This window comes from Argopecten irradians, chromosome 7, assembly GCF_041381155.1.
Source record: "Argopecten irradians isolate NY chromosome 7, Ai_NY, whole genome shotgun sequence".
In the NCBI taxonomy this organism is placed as follows: Eukaryota; Metazoa; Mollusca; class Bivalvia; order Pectinida; family Pectinidae; genus Argopecten; species Argopecten irradians.
The window spans coordinates 44,323,177-44,332,607 of record NC_091140.1 but is presented as its reverse complement, the minus strand read 5'-3'; the positions used below and the strand labels follow the sequence as shown (position 1 = coordinate 44,332,607).

Sequence of the window (9,431 nt, the reverse complement as noted above, 5' to 3'; positions counted from 1 at the left end):
AAATTAAATCACATGGCTAATATGTTTTAAAAATTAAATGTTAATACTGAGTTAAACGACTATCTATTGGTTGCTGCTAGCTATTCATGAAATTATTGAAAAAGAAGCCCGAATACAAACGGATTAAAGATACGAAGACGATTACTTGATGTGATAATAATATATCATGATTTTAAATGAATATTTGACAATATGTATATCGTGGTTATATAAATGAAGGTATTCACTTCAAAATACGTGTCTTCTGCTTCTATATTTTTTTTACAATTTATTTCAATTACTTTATAGACTGTAGTATTTAAAAATAAGAGCCAAAATATTTTTGTAATAGTACGATAGGTATCATAATACAACGTTTAAGTATTTCCGTAATATTTCAAAATAATATTTTTCGATAAAAGATATTCACTTCATCAATTCCATGACATTAAAGGAAGCTGTTATATTAAAAATGATGTAAAGCTATTCAAAAAGCTCGCTGTGTTTTTTTTTTTTCTAGTATGTGATTACATGCCAACTAAGCATATGTTATCAACAAATTACTTGAATATTAATAAAAATATAATGAATTTAGCAAAGTACGGCTAACAGTCTAACTATAGACCGGTCAATAGTTTCTAAAAAAAATTTGTACCATTTGAAACAATTTTAAAGCCATTTTTTATGAAAAAAACTGCGGGATAAAATAATGGTTCGTGGGCATTTCATAAACAAATGAGTTAAGTGCATCTCTGGGTAACTTACATTTCAGACTTAAGTTCTTGTATCTCCTTTTTTCATTTTTGCGATTTCTTCCTCGTTCCTACATAATCAAAGAAATTACATAAATTAATTGTTACGATGCTTAGACTAATGGTATCAAAAGATATATATTTTATCAACGTTTTTTTGTCTAATACATTTCATTAAAAAGTCCACAATTGCAATTTCTTTGATTGGTGTTATACATCAATCTAACAACAATACTATAACTTTTTAATATAACCGGTTGCTCACCCAGTATCTGGATGAGCGTTCATGCCGAGATTATAAGCCGTCTGGTTTTCGTCATCCAACTGTTTCATTTGTTTTCTTGATAGGCTACATAATCCATACATACAAATATAATAATCTCCATACATACCAATAAATGTTAGAATAAATTAAATAATAACCCAAGTCAGTGACTCATAATACTCAAATACATAATAAACCATGTTAGCCGATTCTAGTGATTGCCTGGATTAAATAGTGATTAAACCCGAAACAAACGACAATCATGAGATAATTAGGTGGAAGCCATACTGTCCCCTGCCGGCCCCAACAAGCCCCCCCCCCCCTTATCGCGATGAAATTAGCCTATGTTCATTAGCAATTGCCTTTCTAGTTGATCTTTTGATCCCCCTTAATCAACCAAGTTGCTTTAACAACTGCTATTGTATAAAGTTTCATGAAAATCCGCCAATCCATTCTGAAGTTAATCGTCTGGAAACCAACACTTCCAAAAAACAATATATTTTTCTAAGCTGTGTTACCCATTAAGCTTTTATTGCATGCAATTTTCTGAATGTTTGTCAATTACATATAATCCTCAGCTTATTCTCATTAAAAGAACATTCGGACAGACAGACGGACGAAGAGTCAGGACAGAATAACACTTCACCCCCTCCCGTTCCATAGTCAGGAAACTAATAAAATTAGTTTTGTTTTTTTTACAATAGAAAGGAAACATATTTGAACTTTTATTATTAAATAATAAATTTATTAAGTGAAGCAGATAGATTTATAATGCTCAATTCTGTATTTTCTGTGTTTATAGACCAAACTAAATGACCAAAACGTCTTCAAAGAAAGAATATATTCAGATGTAGGATCTAACCAATGCTCCACAAAATTTAAGTATATATTTGTACATTAATTTAGGTTATGTGACTAGTTGTACCTTTTTTTGACATCGGCAGATATTACATCCAAAATAGTTCGGTGCCCTGCTTGCAAGTCTGAAAAAAATATGTTATGTAGATAAATTACTAGTAAAATCAACAAAAACAAAGGATAAATGTTTTATCTTGTTAAGATATAACACAAAAAACATTGTGTGTACTTAAAATAAATTTCAAATGGGTTTATGATGAGAGTATACTCATATTTGTGAAAACATGATTCTCAAATTCATCCCTTACAATTAAAGTGATAATCTGTTCCAAAATTCAAGAATTCATTTTGGGACTCTTTTCCTTTTATCAAAATTCTTCATTACGCAGTTATCTTAGCCAATCAGAAGCTACTGTCTACAAATGGCGACGTGGCCATATTTTCTTTATCGTCTGATAAAATATGCAGGATGTAAAATTGAATTACTTTAGCATATATCATAGCTACCTTGGAGCAATATTTACATTTCCCGCACGGATATTTGAGAGACAATTCTCGCTTGATAATTTATAGATTCTGTTCGAAAAACGCTAAATATTTTGGTGTTAACAATATGCATAACGAATGTATGTGTATATTTCTAAATTATATATATATTCAAATTAGATTAAATGAAGTATGTGTCTGTCACTAAAAACGTCACTAATGGCTCCCTTGGTACAGGTACACCACCTTTGTACGGAGAGATGATAAATGCAAATTGGGTCAAAAAAACTGGATAACTTAACGAAAAGGAAGACAAGTTAACTACTCACCCGTGCTTTGCGTTTGTGAGTTCCGTTTCAAGTTTCTTTACTGTTTTCGTTAGATCGGTTTATCTTTTTGGTCTGATTTGTTCTATTACATGACAAAAAGTGATATAGAATTATCAATAATAATTCTAACAATGTATTTAATCTATTTGTAAAACGAAATCATTTCAAATGACACATTGGCATCATCTTAATCCCTACCCTATCACAGTATAGTCCCTAAACAGTGCAATTAGGGGAATATTTAATTTTTCAAAATAAATATAATTTAAAGTTTCTCACATAATTCGAAACACGATTCACCTATATAAATGGTGTTTATGTGAAAAGTCATTACATATATTTAATTCATTCCAGCAACTACAGAGCTAATTAAGATTATCTCGTGAAAATGTTTGTACGAACATTTAATAAAAAAAATAATTTAATTTGATGTCAACGTCTTACCGTTCCAATTTCATTTTTTTTAATTCCTCCTTCAGTTGTACAATTTCATCCTTGTTCCTGCATAATCAATAAAACAATATTACAAATAGAGACCGCAAAGTTTGTTAAGTTATGTTACGTAAAAAAAATAATTTCAACTGCATCGTTTATTACTTCGTAATTTAGACAAAACATCGAATCAATCAATGTTAAAATATGTTAAGATATCTGGGATATGACTAAAACCGGTGTCATAATAATACAGGCCCACTGTCTTTCCGAAACAAAAAATAAAAGTTTCTCAAAATCAATGATAACTTAAGAAAATGTATACCGATGGCCTAAGATGAGGTTACAACACCAATGAAAATGTAAGTTTCTTTGTGTTATCTACATTAATCAGTGAAGATTCAGTACTCTGCTTTGCCGTCTGGCGCACTGATTGTCAGCTAAAACACGGTAATTACAATTTGTAAGACGACGGTGGGAAACACAAGGCGATACGCGTTATGATAATTTACGTTTAATTTAGTTAAATTTAATTGTCCATACAGTCATGATAAATGTAGTATTTCCAGTAAGATGATTATTTGGCGACTTTGCAAAATTGTCAATCTCGTTTTAATTTTAAATTTCAGAAATTAAAAGCCGTTTTCAAAAGGTAGTGAGTCTATAAAAGAATAATAATTTAAATATTTACTTAGTAATACATATTAATCATAGACGCTATCGCTAAAACATATAAATGAGATACAGTAGGAAACTTACTTAGATGTTGCAGACTTGGTTTCACCCTGTATTCCTTTAGAATTCTTAGACATTGTTCTGCACCTGAAAAATATCACAAAGTTGTCAGATGGAATTAACTTATTTATGGCGAGTTTACAATCATAACAAGGTGTCATTGTCGATACACTAATATTTATTAACTATTGTATAACCATATTCCAAAGTCCTCATTCACTGCAGAGCGTTTTAATCAATCCCCATTAGTATCATAATGTATTCAACAATAATGATGTAATTGGACTATTAAAACATTGCAAAAAATAATTAGGTAAAAAACAATCATATTTTGGCAATATGATAAATTAAATCATAATGCTAAACGAAAGCTTTCAATGTGCTAAACCCGAAAACAATATATTAAAAACAAAAGCAATTACTACTGCCTGTCGAGAACATTATACATGTAGGTGCTAGATAAGCATTTATTTAAAACATCGAAAGTTCTTTTTGGAAAGGAAAACATACAAATAAGTTATACTGAAATCAACTTAATCGGTCATAAATTACTATTTAGTTAATTCCAAAAATGTCTTTTCAAATTGCCATATATATATATATTTGTTTAAAAACTAGTATATTTTTACCGATATACACATTTCATACTTGATAAATTTTAATCATTAATGCTACATAATTATATTGTGGAATTCACCAAGATGTAGACCGTTCAAAAACATTGTCTTATTATTGTTATCACCATAGTACATGTAGCTTAATTACACCATCATGAAGTTTCGAATATATAATAACGATTGTGTCTGTAGCAATCAATACCTAGCATGAATGCGTTGCTCGTATTCACACACAAATTTGTGAAAGTTCCCATTGATATATTCGTGTACATTGTAAACAGGTAGAAGACAATAAGGAGTGAAAATATAGTTTACTAATATAATATTTCCTACCTAAGAAACATGGCATTGTAAACGAACAAAATGTAGAAACAGAACTAACAACAGATCGCTCAATATGAAGACGTACTTTCGATTTACATATATAAAACACAGAGTTCTAAAATAGTCTGGCTACATGCAGTTATTAAATAGAAATCGATCGGGTTAATAAAGATCATATACAAGCAAATACTTACTTAACTTGCTGTACTAACGATCTTAAGTTCAAACATCAACTACATGCCACGTACATCCACTCCACGTCCAAGCCAGTGCGTCCTTTGTAATCTACTTCCCTGTATGATCATAGCAACTCGGGGTAAACAAACTGTGACCTCCCCTTTTACCTGGAATAACCATGTGTCTATATTTGGATACTATTCCGCTAAATCGGCAATTGTGTCGTCTGCATTTAAATGTTAAATAGCCTTTCAAATACCTCGGTGTATGTACGTGTGTATTTAGTCAACAGGGCACATATGTGTACTATTACCTTTAACATAGCACACTTGGTGTAAACCACGCAACGTCACACGTGTGTACAATTTTCAATGAATTTTCAAATATAATTTTTTAATAACACTTATTGCCCACAACGGCACACTGTATGCAATGACTCAATATCGACGCTTGAATACAATATGCTTGCATTTAAAACATACAGTAATAGTGATCAGACAAATTGTTAGGAAGATATTTTATACCCGTTTCCAAACAGTATTGAATGTTATTTTCATTTACGTAAAATATACTTGATGTGTGGAATTACGGTCAAACCACTAAAAATCTGGTTAAATAGAACAATAGTGACCAACAGTTATCTTTAATTCATGATAATTTTATAATCAAACTCCTTACCGTTTTTTTTCATTTTCAATTTTTAAATAACCTCCTGTTCCCAAACATCGATGTCAAAAATAAATGTTAGTCTCAGCAAAATGCTAAATTCTCATTTGATAATATTCAAATATCATGCAACTGCAATATATCAAGTATGAAGAGAAAGCTGAAATATGAAATACAAAAAGAGATGGAGAAATAGTACTTTCTTATAGATACTCTTTTACATACTTATTAATATTTGCAAACGTGATAATTAGTAAATAGTTACCTGACTGACTGGGAAACATCGATCGATACTTTCTTAACATATACACATTTTATGAAGAAAATTTACACTGTAAATCCACTTTAGAACCCCATTCCTTTCCTTTGAAAATCCTTCAACTATACCATCTAGCAGATAAACTGATTCACCCATTTGTACCATTTATTATCTTTGCTCTTGCTAGGCTTATTCACTATACGCAACTATGTACATGGTAACATTGAACTTTGAATTTGCGTATGAAAATGTTCTATGCAACGTATAGGGGCTACGTTTTAAGAAACATGTGGCTTTGTTTACATTTTGGCGCACAAATGTAATTTTGGAAACGTTTAAAAATAGACATAGAGTTTATATACATATAATACACTGCTAGTTATGCGTATAGCAACCATCTTATTAAGTGTAAATATATAAATTTTGGATCTGCATCTCATCTTAGAAGAATATGCATAACGTTTGTCGTAAAATGTGACATTAAGGGCATGTAAGGAAAGAGTTAAATAAATCTACGCACATGAATCCATCGTGCGGAAGGCAACACTTTGGAACTGAAAATATCGTAATTAAAAGTACTTGTTCTATTTTTCAATTTAAAGTGTATACCTTTAAGCCATCTAGTACCAAAAGTTACAAATATGTAGAAAACATACGGTAAGGAATCATTTACTTAAATTTGATTTGAAGGAAGGAAAATTTGAGAATATATTTATAGTTTTATACTTAATAGATATATCTGATTTATTCCAAAGAGGAGAAGTTAAAGTTTAATATGCGTTGGAGTCGGTAACATGTTTGCCTTATTTCTAGGAATTAAGACACCAATATTTTCCGGTAAGATATCACATAAATATGAGGGAGCTATATTATGTTCTATATTATAAAAGAGGGTTAATTTTCTTATCACTCTCCGTTAATATAATGAAAGCCATCCTATTTCTTTATAAATAAATTCTGCTTTAGTTTATATTGCTAGTCCTGTAATAATACGGGCGACATCAAGTTGTTAATTTTCAAGATTATTGGAACTGACAACACCTCAATCTTCACATGCATACTCTAAGATAGCTTTTACATATGCTAGACATATTTTTGTCCTATTTTTTTCTGCTTAGTAGAAATTTCAATTTATGAAGGGTTGCTATATATTTCGATACTTTCTAAATAAGTCTATCTATAAGTTTTGACCATGAAGCATAACTACTTAAAATTACTCCTAAGTGTATTTTTTCTGTAATTTATATTACTGTTTTAATTAAAATAAAAAGTGGCTAGTAAGGGAAAATTGAAAAATATACTTGTATGATTTCTATCTTTTGGGGTTGAAGGACATAAGCCAGTCAGTATTAATAACAATATAATGTAATATCTTCTAAATGTTTAGTAGAGTATGATAATGAGGTGTCATCAACAAAGAAACATCATAGGGAAGTAAGTTCGATTGATATGTATATAGGATCTTACATGAGTGTTCATTTCATATAGAGATTGAACAGTGTTTTGATTGCGTTAAAGGTGGTATGAACGCAATGGGATACAGACACATTCATTTTAGCGCGTTAGCGCTACATGTAGAATATGTCTGTATCCCATTGCGTTCATACCACCTTTAACGCAATCAAAACACTGTTCAATCTTTATATTTACATAAATAAGTCTACTTTAACGTCAAATTATGTTTTTTTCTGATTTGATAATGTATCAATAACGTCTATTTCGAATAAAAATTGAGATAAGCGAGGCGGAACGACTACCGGTATCGTTGCCAGGGTAGTGACGCGGTCTGAAGTGAAGCGAGCCGCCATATTTGATTTTCAACCAAGGAAAGTAGCCTAACTGTGAAATAGCCTGTTGATCAAATGGTATGACTGTTGAGCTGCTGAATGTTTGTAATGAATGTATCGGTCTACGTACGCGATATAAACTTAATTATTCGTAGTTTTTATTTTATTGTACGGATGATAGACAAGTGTTTTCATGGTGTGTTACTGATTTAACTCCTCGAACATTCCTGAGGAAAGCCCCCGGTTGAAGCCTCGACCAGCGATTCTTTTTGTTGTTTATTACAGTTACAATGCTTGAACACATATTCTGTTTTGATGTCAAATACATTTTAATTGGATCTTATAACAACTCTTTAATATTATTTTGAATCCGACAACGAGGAAACTTTGTTTACACTTCACACAGTAGGCCAACCGAGTAGGCTAATGACGAGCATGATATTCATATTGTCTGTGCCGCCTAAGGATCAGTCTTGAGACAAATAGAAGACCGCAATATGTTTTTAGTTTATTATTAATTCAAAGCAAATCTGTCATCTGAAAAGGTAAAATGTAAATTAAGTAATTAAAGTTTATTTAGATTATCATATGACGCAAAATCTTACCGAAGCGTGAACTAGAAGTAGTCCGATCCTACTCTGGCTTTGTATTCATACGTCGTTGCGTTTACGCTAATTTGAACGCAACACCCCTCCCATTGACTTTATAGGGGCATATGTAAATATATGAGATATTAAGAAACGAGTCTAAGAATTTTTTTATTTTTGCGAGCCTTGGCGAGCAAAACTTCAAACTTCGAGACGAGTTTCATAATATCTCATATGAAATGAACACAAATTTAAGATACTTTTTATCACATAACTACAAATACCTACATTACAAAGAATTTTACGTCAATATTTATTCCGAAAATTCAGCAGGGGCCGCCATTTTGTCCCGCCGTCCTCATAATCCTGACGTCACGTCATTTTCCCTGACGTAATTTTATTGCTTCTGTCTGACGTCACAATGATTTTCTAGCCAATAAAATGTCCCAAGGTCATATTACACTAGTGACATATGCAAAAATATTACACAAGCGAAATCTAGGGATATCTGGCGGATAATGTGATAAATCTTGATAATATTAATAAGGAAAAATAGAGGTCCTGGGACGGATCCCTTTGGTACACCAGTATTGAAAAGACGATTTGGAATTATTCATATAACCATACTGTTTTCTGCACGACAAATAAGTTATTATCAATGTATAGGTATAGGTAAGTTTCCGTTTATATTATATTTTCTAAGTTTGTATATGGGGCCTTTATGCCCAATTCTATCAAAGGCTTTTGAGAAGTAGCAAACATAGATACTCATTGTTAATGATGTTCAAAAGATAGCAACATACAGCTATATAATTCTATTTAATTTAGTTGACTCATGAAAGAGTGTTTGGATGCAAAGATGATTGAATCTTGTTTATGATATTGTTTTGGTTGAAAATAAATGTAAATTCGTTTTTATACTCAAAAACACATTTTAGTAATGATATTGTTCTGTACTTAGATACAATGTGTTTATCACAACCTTTGAATATAGGCATTGTATTTGCTACTTTCCAACCTTTGGAAGAGGAACAAGTTTGAAGGGACAAATAAGATATGATAATAAAGGAATGGCAATCTCATTAATAATCCGTTTTAGCAGTATATGGCTTATTCCAGTAGGTCAAATTGCATTATCTATACTTAAAATGCATTTGTGTTCGCTATGCTCTTACTCC

The 9,431-nt window shown here is 31.1% G+C and overlaps 1 long non-coding RNA gene across 1 annotated transcript; it reads right to left on the bottom strand.

Moving 5' to 3' along the window:
- Positions 1–1,917: 1,917 nt before the first annotated feature.
- LOC138326957 (uncharacterized) lies at positions 1,918–5,109 on the bottom strand. Its single transcript, XR_011208986.1, has 5 exons — positions 4,972–5,109; positions 3,861–3,923; positions 3,114–3,170; positions 2,670–2,751; positions 1,918–1,979 (listed from the first exon to the last, which is right to left on the bottom strand). It is a non-coding gene; the product is annotated as an uncharacterized lncRNA (long non-coding RNA).
- Positions 5,110–9,431: the final 4,322 nt, after the last annotated feature.